At 39.2% G+C, this 27,890-nt stretch overlaps 1 long non-coding RNA gene across 1 annotated transcript; it reads left to right on the forward strand.

Moving 5' to 3' along the window:
- Positions 1–17,176: 17,176 nt before the first annotated feature.
- LOC135298033 (uncharacterized) lies at positions 17,177–19,388 on the forward strand. The gene is made up of 2 exons (XR_010359994.1): positions 17,177–17,667; positions 19,220–19,388. It is a non-coding gene; the product is annotated as an uncharacterized LOC135298033 (long non-coding RNA).
- The last annotated feature ends 8,502 nt before the right edge of the window (positions 19,389–27,890 follow it).

Here is a 27,890-nt window from a genome sequence, read left to right on the forward strand (position 1 = left end):
GCCTTCTGAGACTGACGGGTGAGATATGGATGGAAGAGAGGTAATAAGCAATCATATGGATTATCATACGGATTAACTCTTTGCATCCATAAGCCCATTCCAAGAAGCACTGCCTCTCTACATGCATCCACTGTAGCAAAGCCAGGTTCTGCAGTTGCCACGGGGAGGGCTGACTTTCAAAGAGCCAGTGACAATGGCTGCTTTCAACTGTGCACCTACAAGACCTTTAAAACATCAGGTTGGATAAGACCCCAGATTACATGTTTATACACAGGCAGTTGCCATGTTTCTGCAGTTATTACTCTGTCTTTCTGGTATGACAGAAATTTAAAAGAAATGCATGCATTTTAAAATTATGACAAGATAGACATCTGGTATGGCATTGCAATTGTTTCAAGAAAAGGTGGTTTAAGATGTAAAAATATTATGCAACTTTTATTCAAATGACTGAAGCATTTTTGGAACATTTTGTTATTTACTTACAATATACAGAATAATTTTTAATAGATTTGTAATGATTGATTTTCACTAATAATGAAGTTTTACTCAACTCAAACTGGAGGGAGGATCTCCTTCTTCCATCTTTTAATGTTTTTAATGTAACACCAGAATTATAGACAAAAGCCTCATTATGCATGTATGTGAAAAGAAAAGTGGATAGAAAAGAGAGATTACAGTCACTTAATCTGTAACACTTACACTAGTTTGAAATTAGAAAGCTATAACTAATTATCTCATTTGCAAAGATTGAGCAAAATCTTACCACATATCCATGACAGAGTCTAATTTATCATGTATCTCATATGGTATCTTTTCCATAATAGCTAAATCAATGAGACCCAAGTGCCAGTCATTGATCTAATGGACAGATGGCGATTTCCATTTGATAAGGATTAAAGTTTTGGCAACAAGGATGGCTAGAAGTATCAATTTTTCTTGTGGTGAAGAGATTGTTGAGAATCACCTTCAAATATTTGTACTGTAAATAAAGGTTGTGTTTCTGTATAGAGAGAAGCTAGCCCTGCTTCTCACAGCCGCTGCTGCTGGTGCTTGTCAAGTCACTGCAGTGAAAGCACTCCACATTCAGCTTTGCACAAAGTGCACAGGGAGGTTTGAGGTGTTTGTTGTTTGCATGGAGCAAGAGTTTGCTTTCTGATATGCTGTGGAGGCAGGTGAGAGCATCTTTGAAAGTTGGCAACATCATGAATAGGCTTGATAAGTGGTTTTACAAAATGCACTTTGTTGTTCAGGCTCTAGTCTGTTCAAGACATCCCCTCTGACAATAAAGGACTACTGATGACATCCCAGGTGTCTGGATCCATGTTGCACAGAGGGCTGCTGCGCACTGGAAGTGACTGGATCACTAAGGTTTTTCAGCTAGGCAAGTAGATAGCTCTGTCTGGCCCCAAATTTCTGTGTGCAGACCCTAACAGGAATTTTCCCAGAGTAAAAAAATAAATCTTGAATGTCCCACTAGACAAAGATTTTTATCTCCATCAACTGCCACTGATTTGGTTGTGCTTTCTGGTTGCATTGAAGCATGGAAGCCCACAAAATGAACTTACAGTATTCTTTTGGAGGAGTCTTTCACTGAGGTCAGTGGTTACAGGCACTTTAGAGGCAAAAAGTGCTTGTTTCTGAAGTCCTTGATGTGGTGTGTCTTAGCTAGCGTCTCCCTAGGAAACAAAGGAAATCATGACAGTTTCTTTGTATTATTTCCCACAAGAAAAAATGAGAAATGAAGAAGCAACAAAAGAAAGTGTTTCACATTGTATTTTGTTTCTTTCTGCTCTTTCTTTCACATTTCTGCTGCTTTTATTGCTGTAAGTTCCCTCAATTACTCTGGTCCCTGTCATGTCTTAGAGCTTCAGCCATGAACCAGGACAATGGAAATAGATCCTGGACAAACACCTGATGGAAAGGAATAGTAGTTAAAACAATCACAAAATGTTCCTGCCCCAAGGATGTTACAACCTGAGGAATACTGTACTTGCTGAGTTCTCATCCAGTGAGGTGCTAGCTCAAAATTATCATTGTGACTATATGTTTTTCCACAGACCTATGTGGCAAGCTTTCTTTTGACTAGAGAAAGTCTAAAGAGTGAAATAGGAGCTAATAACAGATACACAATGACAAGTAAGTAGAGTTAAACAATAACCTGATATCTGCTAGGATGGTCAGTCATGTTCTAAGTACTGTTCTGTATGATAAATAATCTTTAAATGGCTCTGGTAAAGTCCCAAATAAAATCCAAAGGAGAACAAGCTCAATAAAAATCTGTAAGAATTCTGTATTGCACTGGATTCGGGCAAAGAAAAATCATATATATAATGGCTGGAGCAAACGGTGAATTACAGTTACTGGAGTCTGTCAGAGACTGTGAGCCTGTAATGTCTTCTGAGGCTGAAGGAGCACAGCTGGCACTGACAGCAGGGTCACAGGGTGCTGGTATTTATTGTATGGTGAAATCTGCCTTAAATGAGCACACAAGGAAGCAGTAGAAAAGATTGGTTAGCAGGAAAGACCACGAGCTGGACAAAATTATACTTAACTTGGTGAGTATTTTAGAGTAGCTTGGTCATACTCTGCCAGTCATGCTGGGAGATGTGCAGCAACATTGGTTTGGAGGGACAGTGTAAATGCTGTGAGAGCAGCCTAACCAGTTCATAGTTATATTTAGATCCTGACATTCGTGCAAGTGGGGGCAGAAGATGCAGGCAAGGAAAGGATGTTGGGAGCAGGGTGGATTTCCCTTTCATTTCCTAGTCATCCTATGGCTAGCTTTTGTGCTGCAACTCTGGGTTAGGATGAGAAGGAGATGGAGGAATTTACTTTTTCTCCAAATAATGTACCCCAAAAACATCTAAACAAATGTCACTGTCTGATTTGAGTAGTGGAACAGCCTGGGCATAGAAAGCCTGGATTAATTGCTGTAAAATGAAAAAGAAAACTTGATGAAGGCATCACTACAATTTCTTGGAGGTGCATTTCTGTGTTGAGAGCTGACCACAGCATGCTGCCATCTTCTTGCCTTCCCTTTTCCTCCTGCTGTCAAGCCTGTTAACCCGGAGGAGTCTTGTTTCCCTGCCACCCCTCCCACTGTTCCCTGAAAAAGGGACTATATACCCTGAATTTCTTTCCTACCTCATCCTGCCCCTTCCATCTCTTTTGAGGACACTCACTGTTAGTGTAATTTTTACTGAGTGTATTTCCAAAATTTGCTTTTTTAAGAAATCTTAGGCGGCTACACAACAGGGTTGGGGTTTTTATTAGTTGGCAGAGGAAGTGAAAAGAATTTGGTTAGGTACAACTGTATAGTGCTTGTATTTTTTTATTACCAAATATATGCAAAAGAACACAAGTTGTCCTGTGAGTATCACAGCTTATTGAGTTTGATTTCCTAGAGATTTGTATCTTGTTTCCTTCCCTCACTCCCACCACAATAGTTCTGTCTCCCTCTGTAAACCCTCTGACATCTGTCAGGCAAGAAATAACACATACCCTGGCTAATCTGGATCCATGCATATGCAGATTGGGCAGCTGGCTACTACCAAGCCACATAACATATCACATCCGATTTCTTCCTGCTCTCTTTTCAATGGGGTTTTCATGCTGAGCCTCTCTCCACTTCCCAGCTGCAGATTTTTTAAAAAATGCAGTTAATTGTCTCTAAGACTCCTGCTTCTCTTTCAAATCATAGTTAAATTGCCTAGCAGACTTAAAAGTTATAAAGGAGACTGACTGGCAGAAAAGTGGAGAAGGGAAGTAGAGAGGCTCCATTTCCTTGGCAAACCAGCCTGAAATATTTCATTTAGATCATTCTCTTTAAGGATAATACAGTATTTTGCTTTACTCTTCTATGGTACAAGCAAATTGTGTAAGGCTGAATCCCAAATCAGCTTCAGAAGATGGCATCCATGTTATAGTCACTTTTCCCTATACCAGGAACCAAACTTCAACCTCTCTAGGGAGCAGCAGGTTTTTTTAGGTAGGGATTTCTCTGCTTCATCATGTTGACACTTTCACTCCAGACTGGCTGAGGTGTCATTCAGTGAGGCAGGAACTGATTCTTGGGTGATGATCTCTGTCAGCATGCCAGAGAAACATAAACTGGTATCAGTTTGGTAGCACTGGTATCCATTTCAGTATTGAAAACAAAAATCAGACAGCACTGGCAGGTAAGTCAAGTGTAGATTGTGCCAGTTGTTTGAAAACAGAAGCATCTGGATTCTCTTTCCTTCTTTGCCGACTGTGGGTTTGAAGTAGGATCCTGAGCTAGTGCTTAACTCTTCAAGTTGTTCTGACTTTTACACTGAAACCCAGAGCATAATTCTTGCTTGTCTTTTAGCCTAATTTGCTGAGAAAGTCATGGGACTAGAAGTTTTGGATGGCTTTCTTGCTATGTCTTAGTAAGGATTAAAGTGCAATACATTTATCTGTGAAGACTGTCCAAAAAGCATCTGGAGAACACATGAAACCTACATACTGATTTACTTCAAAGGCTCTATTTTTTCCAAATTCAAGCAAACTTTTAATGGGGAGAACAATAGGTACATCTTTTACTCCCAACAAATTGTCTCAGACAAGCATCAAGTACCTGCCTGAAAGCTTACATCATTGAACTGGTTTTAAACCATTAGACCTATTTGACATATAAAAACATATTTTTCACTAGCATTCTCTTCAGAAATTATCTGCCAGTTTTAAGTGAAACCTAGAAAAAATATTTTGACTCTCCAACATCAAAATTTATAATCACAGAGAGTTTAGCAAATGATTCTACTACCATAATATTGAGGTGTGACACACAGAGCAGCCAGCTTTACATGTATAAAGGGCTGGTGGTGAAACAAAAATCTTTGAATCTTGCAATGTATTTTGCAAAAGGTGAGGCTCATCTGACACTCCTATACAAAATTCATCCTGCAATGAGACAGTCCTCAGGTTTCATACTGACTACAGAAATTATGATTCCATACCCTAAATATCATAACAGAAGGAAAAAATGGCAAAGAGCTAATGAGATCCAGTGCTGAGATTTTCCCTTATGTTTGTACACCTAAATTTAAAACATAATTTGAAAAATTTAAAGGATCTGAAAAATGCCTTTAATTGTTCATAAGATTATCCATCTTACACTTTAAATGTATTTGACCATATTTTTTCAACTTCGTTTTTCTATCTTGAATAAATAAAGGGAAAGGTAAACAAAGTATTGGGAGAGAAATAAGGGGTATTGCAGCTTCACTGGAAAACTGGAGAGGCTTTGACATGGAGGCTTCATTATCACTTCCACTCCTTCCCTGTAGGGATTCATTAAAATGTCAGCTGTGTGAAGGTATACCCGTAAATATATAAATAATACATAATAATTCCATTTGCAGATTCCACTTGGGAATACTAGCCCTAAACCATTTTAGTCTTGCTTATACCAGGGAAAATCATAAGCATTATTTTGCTTCAGTATGACTCCACTGGTAGTAATAATGTTGGTGCTGCAATACAAAGTGGACACATGGCTTTTCTTTCAGTATCCTCATGCCTAGCTGACATCCTGTGGTTTGGGAGCTATGTGGACTTTGTTGCCTTCCACATCACAAAGTTAAGAGCTGTGGTCTTGAAATAACACCACCTCAGTTAGATGTAATGGTGGTCTCCAGCTGATTATCCCTGCATATTTGGGTGGATGAACTCTCACTTTAGGTCATCCCACAGCCAGGTACAAAAGGCATTGTTGTTAAGAAAGTACAGTTATATGTTGTGCAGGCCATCTTAGTTATGGTGTTGCCCAAACCTTGTGTTCCTAGCTTTGCCCAGACTATGAGAACATGGCTAATTATGTATGTTCCATGTGCATTTACCAGGATTCCTATATCACGGTCTGCTTTGTGTGTGGGCAAAGGTGAGAGCTCAGTCTGGCTGCAGAGAGATGTCACCTGATGGACGACTACATGTCTCAGGATAACAGTGTATGTAGAAAACATAGTATGGAGAAAACATTAACAACCTGGGGAGAGCTGCTTGGCAGGGGTGGATGGTCTCAGCCTTGCTCATGGCAGCCAACTGGCTGATAAAAACTCCCTTGAATTAATCAACACCTAAGCCAGCAATCAAGAGAGTTTAGGAGCTGAATCATAGAAATCTTTTGGTTGGAATGGACCTTAAAGATCGTTTAGTTCCAATACCTCTGACATGGACAGGGACACCTTCCACTACACCAGGTGGTTCATTCAAGCACTGTCAAAACTGACCTTCACAAATTCTTCCTGTTATCTAATCTAAACCCACCCTCTTTCATTTTTAAGCCATTTATCCTTGTCCTGTCACTACACACCCTGGTAAAAAGTCCCTTCCATCTTTCTTGTAAGCCCCCTTTGAGTACTAGAAGGTGCTGTGAAGTCTCCCTAGAACCATCTGTTCCCCAGGCAAAACAACACCAACTCTCTCAGTCTGTTTCCACAGGAGACATGTTTCATCCTTCTGATAATCTTGATGAGCTCCTGAAGAATTACTCCAATAGGGCCATGTCCATCTTACACTGGGTGCCCTAGAGCTGGACTCAGTCCTCCAGGTAGGATCTCATGAGAGCAGAGCAGTAGAATCACCTTCCAACTCCTTCTCCACAAGACCGCTTTCAGAACATAGAGAACATAGAGACTGGATTAGCCTCTTGGCCTTCCCAGTGGGTCTTAAAGAATAGGGCTGAAGGCAAAACGCATGGACAGCACCTTGGGGGACTTTGCCTAACATAGTCCCTATAAAACCCATTCCATGGGATTACAGTCTCCAGGGTTGTCCAGTCAGTACTTTATAAAAGCAGTAAGTTGCCTTTTAAAAGATGCTAAAATAATCTTAAGGAAAAAAAAACCATAGTTACTCTAAATGCAAGTTTTCCATTGGGTCATACATCTTCATTTAACATAGTGATTTAGTGATTCCTAAAGGAAATGATAATAGTCCTTTGTTCTTAAACAAATAAGTTGTGTTCTTTATCCTCCAAAAAGCTGATAATATGATAGGTGTAGCTCTAAGGAATAATTATACTAAATGGCCGTGGATACCTCAAAAGACAGAATACATCTATTATGCAGAATTCCCTACAGAAATCTTAGAAATCTTATATGCATTGATTGCTAGTTAGCATTAGAAAGACTTTTGCAAGTTGACTTTACCAAAGCAGCAAGTATTTGCATTAGCAAACAGGCAACATCAGCCAGCTGATAAGAATACAGTGGAGTAATGCAATTAATACAGCTATGTCTGTTAATTAGTGTTTGCTGACTGTCAAAAGAAGATACTGTTAGGAGACAAACTTATTTTCCTGATTAAAGAGTAGGGCCCATCTTGTTGAATTGAGCTGGACCCACTTTTGATCTAATTAAAGCTAGCAGAGTACTGTGCACTGGAAACTTATGCTACTCTGACATAACATTTGCATATTCATAAGTGAGATAGATTGATATTTTGCAATTAACATGGGCCAATGAGAATAAAGCCTAATTAGTAAACATGCTCTCTTTATTAACTTTCAGGTCAGGCCTTTGTCGTAGTATAAAGTAATAACGGAATAGGAAGTCCTTTTTTAAAAAGGACCTTATGTCACATATAGTTCATTCCCTTCTCACTCAGGTTCCATTTACTTGTTACTCTACTACTGCTGAGAACCACTGAGTTCATGACTGGGATGGTGCTAAGCAAAAGGAAATGTATGAGAGTGAAGAAGAAATGTGAGGTCAAAATACAAGTGGAAATGTTGGTAGATACAAGTCTCAGCTATAGACAAGTTCATTGAAATGCGCTATTTTTTTCTGATTTGAGTTTGCTGATTTCAAGTCAAATCTTCAGGTTTGGAATGTTCTCCCAGATCCTCAAATGACAAAAATGAGACTATGACAAGAAGATGCAATGTGTGTGCCAGAAGCTGGAGTATGGAAAGAGGGGGCGGGGGGAAGAGGTTAAGGAGCTTGCACAGCTCCGCAAAACATAGAAATTGTTAGATCTATATATAAATTATATTTTTATGTATACAAATAATTTTAAAGATCAGACTGTAGAATAATTATCTGCTCAGAATGAGCTGGCAAAATACTTAATAAGCAAAATTTAGCTCTGCATACAGCGTACTACACGTTTTCCAGTAGTCTCACATTCCTACATAGTGTCCTCATTATGATTAAGTAAAATTAATTCTGTATGTCAGTGTTTACAAATTCACTGAATCTAGCCTTGATTTTTTCTCTATTTAAATACACAAGGATAAGGCATTTAACTAGATGTAACACATCAGAAAATGTCTCACAAACAAATAATATGCAGTATAAACTCCCATTAACTAATAATGTAGTTGACATTGATTGAAAGTGATTAACTCTAGTGCTCTTTTTCATGTTGTTAGTTAAAATAAATACCAGTCTATAAGGGGGAAAGTTGGCATCTTCTCATTTTGCAAATGGAATGAACAAAGCTGAATTCTTCCTCATATTGAGTTAAACTAAAGGATTAGTAGATGCATTAGGGAGACAGAGGAATCCAGGTAAAGCAATAATAGTCAATGAGGCAGTCTCAATCATTCACCTTTCCTACTTAAAAGAGGTTAGTTACCTAATGATAAAATTTCATGGTCAATTTGGAATGTGTAATTAAATCTGATTGTAAACCTACTGCTATTTCTCTCTTCTTCAGAGGTCAGCACAGCAGTATAATTCCTGACCCCTGTCCATGAGCATTTCTTATAACTGGCACCAAATATTGTTTTGGATGAGATATCTCTTCTCCCTGGCCTTCAGTCAGCAGCTTGCTTCTGTGTGGGAGATGATAAGTCAGTTGTACAGACTCCCATCCCTAAATGTCAGTCGTGACAGGGGCCCAGACCCCCATCACCGCTGCCCCCCTGGGAGTTTGGTGCTGGCTTTGCTGGTCTTTCACCAATTGCCTGTCTACAGGGGGCTGGTCATGAGCATGCCTGAATATGTGGACCCAGCTTAGTGACATGCTGTCAGTGCTCCCACAAGGTGCAGTCAGGCATTTCTTGGAGTGGTTGCAGTATCAGTACCTACACTGCATCCACAGGGTGCCACATGGGTGGAAACCCTCAGGCCATGGTGAGAGCTGTATGTGTAGTCCTGCTGCACCGACCCTCTTCCCATATACCAGTTTCCTCCTTCCCCCTTCACCTTCTCACTGCCAGATGTGCCTATCAGTAAGACAAGTTTAGGACTGCTGTGTTCCCAAAATTCCTGACAGAGAGCAATAATCTTGTTTGCTTTTCTTGTCTTCAGACAGTGATGTCAGTGATGACTGGACAGGCAATGCACCAGACCTCCACAGTGCTCCTTTGCAGCACAGGAGTTTCCCAAAGATGTCTCCTTTTTTCACCATTCCTGCACCAAAGCTTCTCCTTTCTGACCCAGCTGCAGGGATGGAGGAGCCAGGTATGTACTGTACATATCCAGTCTTCCTTCTGCCTCCTGCTACCACTGTCCCTGCAGTGCTGATGCTGCCTACTCCTGTAACTGTGGTTCTACCCACTCCCTCCCTGGCTTTTGTCAAAGAAAAACTTCTGTACTGGCAGGGACAAAAAATATCCTGAATATTGTTTGCAGTCAGGAAAAATGTATTATGATGGGACCACAAGAGTCGAAAACGAGAATGCTTTAAAAAAAATTAAACAAAGAAAAAAAAACAGTAGCCTATCATGAACTGTAGGTGGTAAAGTTAAGGCAAATAGTGATTATCTGCATAATGGCACTGTTTCAAAGTCTAGAAGGACGATATCCTACACTGTGGAAAAGTATAGAGTTAGCTACAGGTAGGATAAGACAGAATCTTATGAGGCTGAAAACAAAATTTATGACAACTTCCTGCATCTGGGAACAGTCCTCTAAAGAGAAACTGACCTGGAAACTTCGCTCAGTCTGGACTCTTAGAGAAAGTGGCTTGCTCTTTGGAGGAGTGCAATTGGGTGTGTTTATCTCAGATCTTGCATGAAGCTAAGAGCGAGAACATCTGAGTTGTGGATGATGATAGGCTTTAGGTATGAGCAAGACATCTGATTGTTCTCCCTTGGCAATATTGAGGCACTTGTGAGAAACGTAATTGTGAAAAATTACAGAGACTGTGTTTTCTAGTATTTCCAGTGTTAGGTAATATCTCAAATGAGATTTTCAGAGATGTAAGTTTAAGTGTACTTTAAATACCCAAGTCGTTTTCTGTGGCTAGCAGTTAGGTTTTAAGGCAATTTATTTAAAAGTCTTTCTTTTATTACCAAGCCCTACATCTTCCAGGCACCCATCTGAAAAATCACAGTTTGAAGCCTAAATCATTTACTATAGCCACTATTCTTTCAAAATGTCTTAGGCGCTCAGATGAATGGCTCAGTGTTAAAACTTGATAAATTCAGATTAGTGAGGAATTATAATTATCTAATATCAAAAGCATTTGACCACTGGAAGAACTTATTAAGAACTGCTTTTAATTCACCATCTCAAGTAGCTTTTGATTCAAGATTAGATTTTCAGAAAAGGAAATGCTGTAGTTTAAACAAGCATTAAATATAAGAAATCAGTATTGTCTGTACTCTAGTTACATCACAGCTCAGATTAGCTGCCCAGTATAGTCTGCCCTGAAACCTGAAAGTTAATCACTGACTTAACATAACTTTAAATTGGAGGGGGGAAATGGCATTGATCTCTATTAGGTAAAAAAAGCAGAAAAAAAGAAAACTAATAAAAGGAAACTAACAAAAATATTTCCATAGGCTTTTCATGATTCCGCAATCATCTTCATTAGGTGATTGAGAAAGAAGAATATTCTCCTGTGTAACTGTGGCCTTAACAGCACTAGCCTGGCCCAAAACAAGCAAATGAGCAGTGGTACATATCAGCTGGCTGCCAATGGCAAGTAGAAGAAAGCACAGAGAAGAAGGTACTAAGTGAAAATAAAAGGATAACAAAGATGATCTGTCAGGTCATCTGTCCTGTTTTGAATGCAAAATAACATAGAGGCTGGGGAGGAGACTGCAGCTTCCACAGTTTCCCAATCCTCTTGAAATGGCTCATTTTCACCAGAGGATAAAAGTAATTTTGTTCCTTCTCCTCAGAAAAGACCTAAAAAATGCAGGCTCCTAATGCCCCTTGAGCACTGATGTTTCATTCTGAACAGAAAAAGTCAAATTAAAGAAAAAATGAAATAGCATCTCTCTTTCCAGACTCTCCTGGGTATGATGACAAGGGTGGAATGAAGTCTCTGAGCAAACACAAAGTATCACAAGACAAAAGTGCTGAGTAGGAAACTAGTGGGACTGCACAAAGATGTTAACATGTCTGAAAATCATGTCCTTGTAGACTACAGAGATATTAAAGACTGCCTGAATATCCTAGTTTCTACAGCAATTATGAAATTACTTTTCTATGTCTTCATGCAAAACAAAACTGAGATTCATTTTCTTATATGACTTCATCCATCCCCTGAAGGACTGCAGATACCTGTAGTGGAGAATGAAACTTTTTCTTCAACACCTCCTCCAGTATACTCCTGAGTAAGTATTCTGATACCAACACTGTAACCTACAGTTTTATTTATAAAAATCCCAGTTTTTTAAGGATCTATTGTGGTGTCTTGTTTTTGGTTTTTTTGGGCACTTCTGCTGTCTCTTTTACAGTGAGAAGGCCCTAGATCTTTGACTTCTTTCACAGTTCTTTCAAATTGTGGATCCTGATCCTACTTTATTTCATCAAAAGAAAAATGAAGGGCATTAGGTACATTTTTACTGTGCTACACTATTCATCTTGCGTGAAAGACAAAGCAAAATGGCTGCCTTGCATGCTGCAATTGCACTCTGAATTATTCAAATGCTTTTTTTGTCTTTTTTCATAGTTTGATGATGCCTGAATTAACTTAAACAAATCAAAGTGGGTAACAAATTGATAGAATTTCCCATCAGTCTTGCAGAAAATCTCATTCAAAATAGCTGCAGGTTTTCCAGTTCATCACACTATGAAGACTTCCAGGGTGATGGGTCTGATGTCAGTGAGTCACCACACTTTTGTACTGGGAGTCCCTGCACTTCAGGGCTAGAGTTGCTATTGTATTGCACAAGGGTGTTTCAGATAAAGCTGTGGTAAGCGAGATGTCCTTGTTCAGAATGGCAATAATCCCATGTATTAGTAGAATGCAGCAGCATATCTTTACCAATCTTGTGAATATAACACTTTTTAATGTGAGATATTTGACATCCTTATACCATGTTGTGTGCCAAAACTCTATGTCAGAACCTAATTACCATGTGAGTTTTGATAATGATATAATCATGAATGGAATCTTTTAAATGCAGAATGTTTAGTTTGCACTTGCCATGCTATAGAATATTCAAAGTATGTGTGTGTGAGGTATAGTATATATAAGGATCCTACATTTTTTAAAAGCTTGCAAAAAAAAAAGATGCAAAAATAAAATATGGACAGGTGGAAATTTCCAGGCCTACCAAGTGCTCATCACCTGCTTATGGATCAGAGATTCTTGGGAAGAACAGCCAGCTGCCCTAACCTGCTGGAGAGGAATCCAGGTATCAGAGAGTTAAAACACTTGCTCATTGGTTTTCTCAGCTCCTATTTTAATTTGCTCGCTTTTTTTTGGACAGCTCTGTGAAGGCAGTCTGGTTCGCTGCTTCACCATACTAATGAGACTCATCCATCTGCCTCTGTCATTGCCAGGCTCTCTTTTCTGCTGGAAGTCAGAGATGAACGCTCAGGACAGGTCCTTTCTAGGCTGCAGTACTTAATCATTTCTAAACACGCTAGATGGCCTCAGGCAGTGAAGGCAACAAGCATTTAACCCAGGCTTGGCAGCTCAGGCTTCCACATAGGCTGGCTCTAAGCCCTGATAATGAAAAGTAGCTGTGCTTTTACTCTCCACTTAACCAGATGCTCTTTGCTTCTTGGGGCAAAAGGTTAAATAGATATAAGAACCCATGCTAGTTTTGAAGCCTTTTATTAGCAGTCCTTATAGAAGTGAAGTAGAGCATTCTGCTCCCCTGACTACGTCTCTCTCAGAATCCTGTATTTAGGACTGTGTCCACTAACTAGAGGAATGTAACCTCCTCACCCAAAGCTCATTTCTTGTTCAAGTAACAATAAATAGAACCTAAAGACCACTTTGCCACTTAATTATTTAATGCTCTATTTTCATAGTAAGAATGGACGAAGGAGACATTACTAGTTTTGTTTAACAGTGGCAACACCTTACATTAACAGTGCAGATAAAGCACTTTTTCCACTGTGGCTGGGACAACTGATTTATTTTTCCACTCCATCTACTGCTCCATATGTCTCTGGAATCTGCCTTTTTCCCAGAGCTCATGTTAGTATAAAGCAATTGTCTGGGATGTGTAAGAATTAAGTATCCCATCATTCAGGCTAGACATGCAATTAGAAGAGTTGCACTAATTTCCACTGCTGAGACCCTGTCACTTTAATTTATCCTTACTTTCCTGCATTTAGGTCTTCTCTGGTTTGAGGCCAAGGGTTTTATACAGTTTGAGGCAGTGGTTCTGTAGTGCCAGAGGCGGGGGGGGAGGAGAAGTTGGTGGATGTGGGTGGGAGGGGGAAAAGAGTGGACAAGGGGAAGTGTTAAGGGCAAGAGAAGAATAAGAACTTGCTGAAAAGAACAAAACTGACATGTACACACTTAAAAGATCTAAGGCATGTGCCAAATAAAGATGTGTGGAGCAGCTGCAAAGGAAAGTAAGGCTTTTAGAGAGGCAGTCTTTATTGAATTGCAGCACTGGGCATGTGGCTCACCCCAGATTATTTTCTTTTTTACATAGATGTTTAGCACTGAATTTCAGCACCAGGGCTGGGTTCAAATGGCTCAGCTGAGAGCGCTGCCAAATCTACCCTCTGCTCTGCTCCAGGTTTCCCAGGGGACAGCCAAGGGTTCAGGAACTTCAGCTCAGGTACCATCTCCCTACTCCTGCTGGCTCCTGCACTCAGCTGGCGGAAACCCTTAAAATGACATAAATCTGCCAGTGCACCAGAGCTCCTTGCCTAAAAGTCCAGAATAGCCTCAGACAAGATTTTTTTCCTACATCTAGTCTTTCTTTGCACAACATTCCTGCCAAATTCAGGATGAAATTATTCATAGATCCAACTGGTAAAGCTTGGAAAAACCCTTCAAACTTTCCAAGCTTTCATGCAATGGACTTTCTCATTACGTATCTCCATAGAAAACAGTGAATCACTTTCTAATTAGGAAAAGTTTTGTATCAGGTTATATATATGGAACTGTCTGGGTTGATTTGTATGAATGCGTGTCAGTCCAGCAGAAAGAAATGTGCAGAAAATAATTGTTAATATTGGATGATAGAGAAATACAGTGCTACAGTAAATAGTTGTCTTGCTCCATTGTTTTTCAAACAATTATTTAAAAGTAACAATACAATATACTTCAGTAAATTTAAGGAAAAGTATAAAAAAATGGCAAAACCACATCTACACTCATTAAGTCTTTTTTAGTAGAGTAAAGAAAATAAAGATATAAACTCATTCTGGACTTGCATCTCAGTGATGACATATTTGCCATTTGTTTTCATGTTTTCTTACTACTGGAGAATATAGGATGCTACTAAGAATACTTTTTAATAATTAAGAGTTGAAAAGAACTAAATAATGATGATAAACTATTATTATAACTTAATTAAGTCAGTTGCTTCCTGTAATAATATTCATCCATTGTGATGGGTCTCATGCAAGAACAAAATCAGACATGTCAAGGAAAAAGCTCAGATGAAGTCTAGGTGGATCCTGGATTTATAGTGTAGATTCTAGAAATTTATTTCCATGTTCTTAAACATATTTGGTAAAATGGAAGGGGAATTGAGCAACAAAGTGGCTTTGAAGCTCTCAGAGTTTGTGAGTGAGACCTAGTGGTGAGGAGACTGACAATTAAACTGTTCATTGTCAGTATAATTTTATGCATTTTTAAACGCTAAGAAATTTTTTTCATACTGCCCATGTGCATATCAACTGTAATTGAACGGTACATTATTATTAATTGGGTTTATACACTTGTATCTGGAGACCTGCCAAGAACAAGACCCTGCTGCTGGCCCCCATACAAACACAGTGACACTTTTCTAGCTTGAGAGTTTAAACTCTATGGACAAAATAGAATAAGAACAAGGGAACAGAAATGGATGAGGTAATCAAAGTGAATGTAATGATGGCTTGAAAACACTGTAGGAACATAGCAGTCTTACAGAGATTTGCTATCTCAACCCTTGCACTAGGATGCAACCAGGGCAACCCAGATCGCTCACCATGTGAGCATGGCTAATTTCCATTAACCATTTGTGTTTGTGGAAGGCAGAGAGGGAAGGGATGAAAAGCAATTCAAACTAAGGTCTAGAAATATTAAGGAGGGGAGAAGATGGGTGTAGAATCAAGCAGATAATTTCCAGTATCTGTCCTCAACCCTGTCTTCTCCAAGGTTTGCTACCCCTCCCACACTCATCCCCCTTCTAACTTTTATGTTGTCCTCCATCGTGGGCATGATGAAGAGATCTGCCTCCACTCAAGCCTTGCATGGGTTCCTCACCATGTGTTGCAGAGCCTGCCTGGGTCTTCTAATGACATAAAGAAACTGGTGACTGTTCTCAAAACTGAAGTCCTCAACCAGTTTGTTCTCACCCCATAGTGATTTAGGCTGTAGTTTGTTGGATAGTGTGTGTGAAAGTTATGCTGGACACTGTGAAGATCTTACTGGAGTCATATTTGTGTTTTGACGGGTTGTAAGTAATGGCAAGTCTCCTTCTCTCTCTGTCTTCCTGCAGAGACTGTCATTTAAAGCAGCTCAGCTGATCCCATCTGTCATACCAGAGATCAGCAGGAGAGTGCAACTCTAATGCAGCCAAATCTTTTCTTACAGAGGCCATTTTTGTAAATACTCAGTGAAAATAAAACCGAAGTCTCAGATAAGGTAGACCTGCAAACTCAGTATTCTCAAGATGCCTCCACAAAATATTTAAGGAATATGTGAACTTGATTCGTGGTCTGTTCTCCTGTATGTTCCATACTTGCTGCTTGTGTTGACAAGACCAAAATGAGAATGTTTGCAGACACAAATAAGCAGTATTAGCAGGGCAATTCTTCAGAAGTATGCTTATTCTTCCAAAGGAATTTGCATAATAATAAAGGAAGAAAGGTATATAAGGTAAACTACAAATCATTGTTTCTAAAACTGAGTGCTTTTCAAAGTTTTCCAAGAGGCAGTGGGAGCTCCTTGAAATCAATAAGGTAGTGAAGTGGTGTAAAAACAGAAGAGAAAAAGGAATAAGGATGAATAAAAAAAAAAAAGAGAAAAATTAGTAAGGATGCTGTTAAATGCCTCCTTATCCAGGGGTTATGGAATTTACCTGGAGCTTGGGTGACCCTGGTTTGCATCAATGCACTATTAGAGTTTCCCTATGGGAATTTTGGACATGTAAGTTCCCTTTTGTGCCTCATCTTATCTATAAAGCAAGAACTGCAGTATTTTCCTAATTCTGGAAGATGTAGTCAAGGTTTTAGAGAAACACAGAACAAGTTCCCCAGAGATCCTGTAGTTTTAGTAAATGAAGTGACAATGTCCCTCCATTTCAATAGGACTTGTTACTGTGTAGTAAATTCTATTATATACTAAATTCTACTAGTAGTCCCTATCTAGAAGGGAAAACTCAGCAGGAACTATAAAGAATTAATCAGGAATATTTGTTCTGGGGCCCATGACACTGCTCAGTGGTCCTTTGTCATGACAGCACATGAGCATATATATATATATATATATATATATATATATATATATATATATATAAAAAAGAAGCTCTTCCATGCCCAGATCTGATGATGGAGATATTTAAAAGTTCCTGACTTAAAAAGATGGTATTCAAACATCCAGTTACCAAAAATAAATTTACAAAGATCAAAAACTTTGCATTCACTGAACAGAGGTCTCTGTATAATGGATAATGTTTGAATAGTGCTTGAATTGCAGCACACATTTAAATTTTGGTAATAACACATTAAAGATACATTTTCAGTCTGGTGATTCCATGATAAGCTGTCTCACACTGCAGGTAAGAATATAATAATATAATGGAGGAAATTAGCAAAATTATCTGTGTCTTCCTGGTCCTGGCCCTGAAACCAATACCACTGTTGGCATCTGGAGGCTGCACCTGTCATGAGTTATGGCCCTTGTTTTTACAGGAAGATTAAAACTGGTATTTCAGTGCCATCCATCATATGTAATAAACTCTCTGCCTTAGTATAAATGCATTTGTATGCCACTATTGTAAACGAGTACAGGAAATACAAGCAGTCAACTGTGTATGTTAGACATACTTTTTGTAATACTTTCTGTTGCTAACAAAATAAGTGACTAGCTCTCTTCCAGGGGTACTTTTGCAGGGCTGAAATCGCAGGCTCTGTGTCACGAATAAGCACAGTACCCTCTTTGCCCTTTACATCTCATAACAAGGTTAGAGCTTCAGCTATTGTATGGGTTCTGAATTGCCTGGCCAGAAATGTGGACCCAGGGTTCATCTCATCCCAAAATATTTGGTCACACAACCAAATGCGTTCTGCTCATGGGGGCTGTCAAGATGCCTGGGTGAGATAAATGCCTTCTTTTCTGGTGGGTTCTTATGAATTATAGTGCTGATGAGTGGTGGAGCACAGGAGGCAGCAGGGCCCCATGGGCTGTATTTGTCTTTTGTGCTCTTCCAACAGCCCACCCCGCTTGCTGGAGCTCATTTTTGTACCAACATTTTAACCCACCACCTTTCCACCTCTATGCAACTTTTGCTATTAGTAGGTAACAAAAATTAAGTTACCTTCCCACCTAGCTTCTAGGATGAAGCTCCATCCATTGCCAAGCTTCATCTTCCTAATATAGGGAAATTAGTTGTCCAGTGACTTTCCCTCAGTGAGAGATTACTGCACTCCCCAGATATGGGTCCATCCACACGGGAAGAACATCTGAATTCTGGCAAGAGCCTCTTACTGTGTTTCTGGCCATGGTGGCCAATTACTCTGGAGAAGTTGGTTTGAAGGTTTAATCATCAGGTTTCAAATAATTAAATGCCACAGAAATGTATTTTCAAACTATAGCAGAGTTGAATTTGCCTTCCAGTTATAAGTGTCAGTAATCAGTAGTGCCATTAATTCTTTTGAATCATCTGAATAATTTCTGTGTCAGTAAAAGGGAATAACATGAATGCTGTAGTAGGGGGTTTTAAAGTCAGAATAAGGCCATGGCAAAAAAAATAAACTTTTTGCTTTATGTAGTTCCTCTGAAATCGGGGGAGTTGTACTCTGTTACACTGCACAAGATGTCAAGTCATTTAAAGCATTGTATACTTTAACAGTGACTGTGCCAAACTTGGTTGTGCCAGAGGACTTGGACTAGAGTTTTTTTTATAAAAAACCTGTGGAGATGCTCTAGTGATTCTGTGAATCAAAAATAATAACAGTATGGAAGGAGAAGGTGGGTTTTTTTCTGATTCATGCACATTATATTCATTCTGTGGGTTCACATAGTAGATGGTGAAGAATTGCTACTTAAAATTCTGGGTTAATGCTTTCCCAGTGTAAACTTCTTATGAAAATAGCTTGGATATCTGTAGGAGTTCTTATACAAAAACGTAATGCCAAGTAATATTGTCTAATTTCCTCTTTTCTGTAATATGGACCAACTGGAAAACATAAATAAATAAATAAAAAAGCAATAGAACAGCAGTGCATTTGCTTATATGACTTTTCTCATTTTCAGGGACTTTGCACCAAATATGTGTCTTAGGTTCTTCATTAATTAGGCCAGAAAAAATGTACAGGCTTATCAGTTTAACTTTTCTAACAGTTTTCTAATTGTTGTTTGTAGGAAGACTTTTTTTCCATTGTTGTTTTAGCCTTTCCTCTGTTATTATGAAGGACAATATATACCATTTTTACTGCAAAGTGCCAGGCAAACCAGGATATTCAAATGAACAAACCTGGATGCTTTACAGCTTTTGCCCTCTTGAAATCAGATCTGAAAAATATAGGACCTAAATATCAATACTGTAAGGTTTTAGTTTTATATCAGGCATAAATCTTAGCAACCCACACTTAACAATGAGCTCAGATTTTAACTTAATCTTTGGCAGGCTGAGAATTAAACCAGCACACAGTTTTGTCTTCTCTCCCAGGCGGCTCCTTAAAAAAGGCACTGTCTGTGCCAGCAAGCTTAAAGGTTTTATAGTTTGTGAAAAGCAGATCCAGCACTGCCATGGTGGGCCATAGGCTCCCAAAAGACAAAGAATTGAGTCTTGTACTCCCCAGCTCTCTTCTGCTTAAATAAAGTTGCTAGTTGCCTAATGAATGTTAGCTGTAATACTCCCTGTGGTCAGTGGGGCTGTTGTTTAATGAATTGCTTAATGTGCTTGATTACTGTTACTATGTGGAATGAGGGAAATAGCCAGAGAGATTTGAAAGACCCACTGGAGAATACGATGAAAATGAATTGGATCAATAAGAAGTTTTTGCTCATCTCTGAACAACGCATTATGTGCTTTATTGTTGGAGTTGGGGATAATGTAATTTTGTGGCTTGTTGTTGTTCTTTTTATAATTCAGAAATATAAATCTCATTTGACATTGGGTTTTAGGGCTGGCCTTCCTGGAGTTATAAATGTTCCCCTGACTCCAGTCCCGGTTACTCACATAGACAGATAAATTAATTAGGAAAACTTTTATGCCAATTACTTTATGCCCTTGGCTTTCATATGTTTCTGAAGAGCGGCAGCTAATTAAAGATATGATTCATAATTACTGGTCGATCGAGTAGTTGAGTAATGGAATCAGGAACTGTTCCAAAAAAATTATCCATCACATCATTACTAATTGTTACATAATACATAAGGATGTAGAATTCAAATAAAAAATTACTCACATTTGAAAGATTCATTCAATTAGTGGGTTTGGGATATTTTTTATAACAATTATAAACACGAGATAGTTCTCACATTTTTAAGGATCACAGAGGTTTTATAAATATTTATAATTAAATAGGAGCATAATTTCCAGCGAGTAAAAGACTCAAGGGCCTAGCTGGAAGAGTGGGTTAGTAGTTAGTGAATTTATGGAAGCTGGAAATCAAATCTTTGGGTCACATTAGGGCTCAAATGAAACGAGTATGATGGTGTCTTCCTAGTCCTGCCATAAAACTGCTCTAGTTTGGCAGGAATTGCAGGCTAATTTCTTGAGAATAGAAGAGCTGTTACAAGCTATAACTTGGCACTGAACAACGCACAGAAATTTGCACAGAATTTGTCAACACTCATTTTTCACAGTCAGCATTTGCTGTCCCAGCAAGAAGATCATAACAGATACCACAACCTGGTAAAACTGGTGAAATAGTGAAAAAAAAAAAATTCCTCCAGCTCTTCCTTGCTAAGTTTGCAGATGTTCTGTGTTATCACAGTTTATGAGCAGTCATGACACTTCATCAATAAAATATGTCTGGAAAACTTAAGTATGGGTTCATTCAGTAATTCAGATACCCCACAGGTAAGCATGGGAAATCTCTTGGTTCAGTTTTCTACTGGTTCCTTAAAGCCTAAAGCAACCATGTGATGAAGTCCTGAATGTATATCTATATGTGCTAAGCCTTCAGAATAACCCCTAAACATAAAAAAGCAGGGCCAGCAATACTTGCAGCATGAGCCTTCATAAAAGATGTGAAGATGTCCCAGCTAGAATTTCAAAAGTTACCAAGAGAGCACCTCAAGAACCCAGAAGAATTTTGTCTGACTCAAAATTTATTTGAACTTCCTGGAGGGCCTGACCCTGCATATCCTTCATCTCCTTCACTTACTTAAGTAACTCAGATCTACAGTATCAGCTTTTTCACCTACTCTGCAATGTTTTTTTTACTACACTTGGTTGGTTGTATATGATTAACTTAACCTACCACTCATTAGACACATGGCATATGGTTTGGAGGAGGATTAATAAATGTTTTGCTGTATCTGAACGAGAGAGAGAAAATGAATGAAAACAAACTTCCATTTCTGCTTGCAGCTTTAAAGGCTATTTAGCTGCCATCCATCTGCAGGTACCATGTGTTGTCCTCACCAGGGAACAAAGGAGAATTCAATTAACCATTTTGTATTCTAATTGACTTGGATTGCTGTAGATATCTACAGCAGCTTGTAGGAGAGCCCAGCTGATGGATGGATAAGAGCATTCAGCAGAAGAATGTCCCTAAGACCTCAACATCCACAGCAGTAAGACAGACAGAAGAGAGACAATGGAGAGATGGACCAGCAGAAAGCAATCCCTTCTGAGAGTCAACAGTGTAGTCAGGTCTCCAGAAGTCACTATGAGTGCAGGAGTCTCTCATGAAACTTTCTCTTACCCTGTGAAGATGTTCCAGGGAATATAGATGCTTATTTATTATTTTCTTTTAAGAACCCCTTTTCTAATGGTGCTACATCTTTTAAAAATCTGTTTGTTTGTTTCAGGAGACATTACCTCCTGATTAAGTGAATAGAAAGGGTTTTTCTACTGCACCAAGTCAGCTGAGCACAAGGGGGAGAGGAAGGTGACAAAGTGATGCATAGAAGTCTGCAGAGGTGTTAAGGATTGCAGCTGTAGAATTAAGTGCTTTTAAAACTTCAAAATTAACATCCTAGAGAATAATAAAGTGCAAAAAACAAGTAATATACAATCATGATATTATATTAGATGGGAAATCAATACTGAACCTGGTAGTCTTATTAGAGTGTGTTTCTGTCATGATGGTTAGTCAGAAATAGCTTTTTGGGATTAATGGTGACAACCTCTGACCTGTCAACATCCTTATCAAACACCTGCCTGGCAGAGGCACACATGCCCCTATCTGCAACAGCACCACACTGTGAAAGGGCTGTCTGCAAGCCAAATGAGGAAAGAGATTCACACATCTAGAAAAACCCCAACCCCTACACAGCAAAACCTTAAATCGCAAAACCTTAAATCGCAAAACCCATTGAAAAGAAAAAAAAGAAGAAAAAAGGCAAAAAGAGGACTTTGAAATTAATTAAAGCTGATTTCTGAAAGTTTCATTTTTAAACTTTTAAGCTGCTACTCTGCTTGTTTATGAAAGAGTATAAATGTATTTGCATAAATGGAGCAGGGTGAGGAAAGACATTTGAGTTTTATATGGTTAGTGGGTTTTTGGAAGTTTAATTTCTTCTAATTTTAACATTAGAATTAGATGTTTCAGTTGTCTGGATGTTTGTCTACAGCTAAAACCACCATGGGCATATGTCAGACCTTCTCAATGTGAAGAAGGACGCAAGAGCAGTCAGTTCTGAGTATCTTTGGGGCAGAGTATTTGCTTTTGAGGGGTTTTCTTTCATTTTTTTAAGAAAAGAGATGTCTTATGGTCTGTTTTAAGACTGTAGCCTGTATCTTAGAAAAAAACTTCATCCAGATTGCTCAGTGTGTATATTGTACCTTCTGACTTCAAAAGAGAAATAAAGGCTATTTTCATACTAGTTTTTAAATTATTGTACAAAAATCATTTAAAGCAATTGAAAATAAACAGTTTTGATTTAATAGTGAAAAATTACATAGACCTACTCTCATTATGAAAATAACTTTATAGCTCTTGGTGACATGGAGATTTTCATATTTGGGGTAAAGTCATCATACCAGTGCTAAATGCTGCCATGTAGTAAATTCCCCTATATTTTATATATTTAATATGACTACATAAAAATACAGGCTTAAACTAAAACAATCAAAATCCCTTCAGCCATGTTTAGTGCTTGAAAAGTCACATAACCAACACTAATTAATCTCCTGTGGTTTATCAGATCAAATCAGTTGGCGATGGATTTTTCATAAATATTTGGGGTTACAATTAATTTTACTTTGATACATTTAAACATTTAATAGCAAAAGTTATTTCAAAATTAAAAACCTGAACTATTGTGAATGTCAAAATGGAAAGTTTTCTGTCTCTTTTTTTTTTCCTACAAATAAATAAAAACAACAATGTAGACATATAAATATGGGTTAACTCAGTTGCAACAACATTTTCAGGCAACTTGAAGAACAGCTGATGGGGTTTAGTCCATGATATTTGGAAGGTGCTACAGCTTCCCTGAAATATCCATAAGAATGGAGGTGTGCAGAGCTGCAAGAAGGCAAAAGGGAAGTGAGAAGAGAGTTGAGAGGTAGAACAGGGTAGATAATTTCTGCATTAGATAGAAATTTGCTACCTGCAACCACTGCCAATTATCAGCACCAAATAATCATGAAACAGTGAAAGCTGTCATTTCTGTCTCTGAAAAATTTCAAACTTGAGAATCTCATGCAGTAACTTTCAGGCAAAGCAAATATTTGTCACTTCTTGCATTTCAGCTAATTATATGCTTTCACCAGGAAGGTGCTATTTATTCTACATGCATGAACTTCTTTGTGGAATAAATATTACTCACAAAAATGCAAGATAACATGGTTCATGCTTGTGTGTGTCAACTGTAATAGACACTATTAAATGAGATGTACCCTCGGAGCACATTTCATCATTACCACCCTTCTGAGTCAAAGGCAAATGTCTGATGTTGCAATGGATTCCAAATAATGTCCTAATGCACTTCATATGCCACAAAACTTTCACAACCAGTAACAGCAGTTGGGTTGTGTTCCTTCAACCAGTGAAATTCTGTAAGGTTTTCTGAAGTGTAAACATATTCTATGAAGAGAGGTAAGATCCATTATCTAAAAAGTGGACTAAATTGCTGTAGTCTCGGGGCTCACCAACTGGTGCAAATTGAGCTGAAAATCTACTAAACAGCACACATTGCTGTGACCCTTTCATCCTCAGACTCTAGTCTCAGAGCTGTCTCCTGAGCACAGGTAAGCATTAACACATAGCATTAAGAATATAGGGAACAGTACTGCAAGATCTCCCTGTTTCTGTCCTGACCCTCTGAGAGTCTTTCCTCCCTGTCTCAGCCTGGTCCCCAGGGTGACTGAGCCCCTGGCACCCAGGGAAGTGACAGTGCCAGCAGGCTGGTGAGTTCAACCAGCAGGACTTCTGAGCAGAGCTGTGAAAGTTCTCTGAGGCAAGACCAGGTAAATGGCCATGGGATTTTTCACAAGGAGAAATAAATGCCTGTTTACGACAGCTGTTCTCCAAAACCACCACACCTCAAGCACGAGCAGTGAGACAGGAGAGACATTCTTTTCCCGCTGCTTCCTTGTGCCTGTGATCAGAGCTGAGACACTCTCACAGTTTGGGATGGTGGTGGCATACAAGTAGGTCAGATCAATACATGCTCCTTGCAGTGAAACAGACAGCCTAAATTATTAATATTATTTTTGAAAAATAAGGCACTTGTTATCACATGATTCATGCTTTAAGTTTTCCAAATGCTTAAAACAGACTCCTCATGATTTACAAGTAACAACAAATTATTAGTGTCTGAGAATTTAATTGACTGCCTCCTCTCGGCCGCTGACTTCAGCAGTAAATTTTTTTCCAGTTACCTGCTCAAAATAGCAGCATCTGCCCCTTAAACAACCTGCACAATTCAAGGATGGGAAAGTGGCTGTCCATTCTCAAAATAAAGCAAAATTCAAGGCTGAAAGCCTCAATCTTGAAAAACTGGCACTGTTGGAAACAAATCACTGGACACCTTGAAATCTCTGAGGGGCATAGAAAAATCAAAGCCAATTTCTAATATTTTTCTTTGTAAAACTGCTCTCATTCTAAAATGAAGAGGCATGTGGAGTATTCGGGTTGAGGTGAAGGAGATGGGCAAGCACAAAAGAGTTTGTCTGCAGCATTGGGAGCCTGCAATGCCACAGGGTGACTTTCTCTAATGTATTCAGCAGTGAAGTGCAGCGAGATCTCCTCTCAGCCCTGTTTACACACATATGTTCTGATGTACAAGAGTCCTTCTCTCTCATGTAAAAGCTGGCACACAGATGTATAGCAGGCATGCTGTACTTTCCGACTTGGCAACTGATGGCACATCTCAGCTCCACCATAGAAGTAATCCCCACATATGTATAATTATTTTTAATAAATTAAGTCCTTGAAGTATGAAGATCCATAAAGATCTTTATAGTCTCCTTTGACACTTGAAGGTAAATATTTGCATTGTGCACTTCAAATTAGATGTGCAATGCCTGTTAAAAATAATGGAAGCTGGAAGTCTGGTCTGTCTAATGATTTCCTTCTTGATCATCGTGATAGTACAGAAAATACAGAGAGCAGGTGCTTGAGCCCTCCTCTGCTCCCCTGAGGATGGAAAGATCTGTCAGCAAAGTCACCCCTAGGGTGGATGAGAACATCCTTTCCAGAGAGGAAATCTGCTAAATAAATGGTCCCCTTCCCTGGTGCTTCCTGAGTGATAACAGGCACTTTCAGTTCCCTCTGCATCACTGTGATACAGACATTTTGTCACCTTCAGCTATTCTATAAATTATGCTGAAACATTTCTCAGGTCTGCTGTCAGCAGGCAGGAAGACCACTGCTGTTGTCACAGAGGAGAACACAAAGGCTCCAGGGTAGTCTGTGCACTGAGGACAGTGTGAGGACACCAACTTGCTGTGTTAATGAAAGATGGGGAGCATGGGGCAAGGGGGCTTCCTGAGGTCTCCCGGAGCACTGTGCAACTCTGCTCATCACTGTGCATTAGCCAGTGAGTAGCTCTGTGCCAGGAAGATAAGCTAACCAAGCTACACAGAGTTCCTCACCAGGCTGCCTAGTGCTCTCCCCTTGCCTGAGCTCACCCATGTGGGTCTGTCCCCAGCGCAGCAGAGTTGGCTGGGCAGTCCTTGCCCTCAGACAAACCTCTCAGATTTGCATCCTCTTTGAAATTATTCTAAATTCCCAAAATTAATTGCAGGAAATGCATTTGCTGCTGGGTCCAAACTGTCCCACAATATTGGGAAGGGACAAGTGGGTTTAGTGGGTTGGTGCTTGATCTTCATCTTTTATCCCAACAACCAAGAGATCAGCTGGAATAGAGAAAATCTGTCCCAATACAGCCCCAATCTCCTAAGCTGTTTGCTTATCACTGAGGCTGAAATATTCATCCCATTGAGGAGCATCCAGCAATACCTGATAAGATGGAGTTCAACCATCCTGCACTTAGTTCTTCCCAAGGAGCCCTTAGCTTTAAATATCATCATTCCTGCCCATGGAACAGAGGTTTGGGACTAGGTGATCTCAGAGGCCCATTCTAAGTCCTTAATGTTCTACAATCCTGGGCCTGTCTGAGATCTTAAAAGCCGTTGTGGACATATCTGCAGAGTGTTAGGACAACTTCATTGTCCGTAACTGTTACACCAAAGAAAAAAGGTACACATTTTTACTATAAGAAAAGTCACATGTTACTGAATATATACTTTAAAAATTGAAATATCTGGTGCAGTGAAATTTCTGCTGACCAAAATTTGACTTTTCTTGACCAAAACCAATAAAATAAACTGATAATTACCACTCCTCTATGTAATGCTTTTGAGTAAGTCATCATTCTGTAGCCAGCATATACACAGGAATTCATTGACAAGCACCTGCTAAAACACACAGTATCACCAATCCCCTACCAAAAAAGTAATAGAGCCATATATAATGTACAGAATGGCTTGGAGCCTTATTGTGAGTGACTCAGGAGGAGGGGGAGTTAAAGAAATGATGCGTCACTCACTCCTAAATGTTGCTGTTGTCTGGTCTGTCGCTCTGATGCACTGGCTTTGCAAGCCTTTAGTTACCTGGAAAATCCCATAAGAGCCTCCAGGGTGGGTGAAGAGGCGGGAGGAGGCTGGGGAAGGGAGAGTGGAAAGAAAGGAGGATTAAACTAAAGCACTTCTGTGCTACATTTCCCCTCCAGAGGAATCCTTATTGTGTACCAAGTATCACAAGTGTGTATTTTATTGAGGAGAGGGAGAAGGAACAATCAGAAACTCTGTCACATTGTATCACTGTGAAAAGCAGTGGTGGTTTTTTTAAAGGTAGGTATGTCTGGCTGGAGCAATTTCTCACTCCTTTTTAGGATCTTATATGTGATTCAGGATGCTAGAAGAAAAAAAGCCAAGCCACCTTCCTGCACACTCTGATGTGAAGGAGCAGAATATGCAGTGGCCTTTCTTTGACTATAGGTAGCCAAAAGATGCCACTAGTTAATTCACCCCTTGGCACAGGTTTACTTTCATGTCAGACTACTGCACAGAGACACCTGCCCAGGTCTAGTAATTTTGTGCATGTACAGGGAGAAACACATTATTAGCTCCCTCAGCCCTTCAGGGTGATTTATTTGGGAAATCCACAACCTATACAATAGAGAAGTTTGGGGGGGAATCTTGGGTGTGGAAAGGATACTCACATCTTGATTTTTTATCAGCAAAGGGCAAGACAAGTATTTGATCCCTTTTTGACTTGACCAATCCAGCTGCAGAGGAATATGCTGGGTTAGTGAACATTACAAGAGAGTATTCCAAGACTTCATGCTTTAATAGCTGTCATTTGTTTAGACAATTAGAAAGTTACTCTATTTTAAATAAAATTAAGTCACTTTCTAATTGGCTAAACAGAAAGAGAAAGAGCTCTACCAGTCACAGATAATTATGCCTTAAATCTCACTTTGACAGTGGCTTTCTCTGAAAGCTACACGTAAGTTATGACTGAACAAGGGATACCATTTTGACAGATCTCAATCAGGAAATACCAGAACAAATTGGGATGGAGTCTTCCATTGTGTCAGTATCTTACTCTTTTTCAAACAAGGAATATGACACCTCCAATTTCACTGATTACTAGTTTCAGTGTCAGCCTTATCAAAGCAATGATAGGCTCAATACAAATGTCCTCCTAATG

Source organism: Passer domesticus, chromosome 3 (genome assembly GCF_036417665.1).
Source record: "Passer domesticus isolate bPasDom1 chromosome 3, bPasDom1.hap1, whole genome shotgun sequence".
Classification (NCBI taxonomy): Eukaryota; Metazoa; Chordata; class Aves; order Passeriformes; family Passeridae; genus Passer; species Passer domesticus.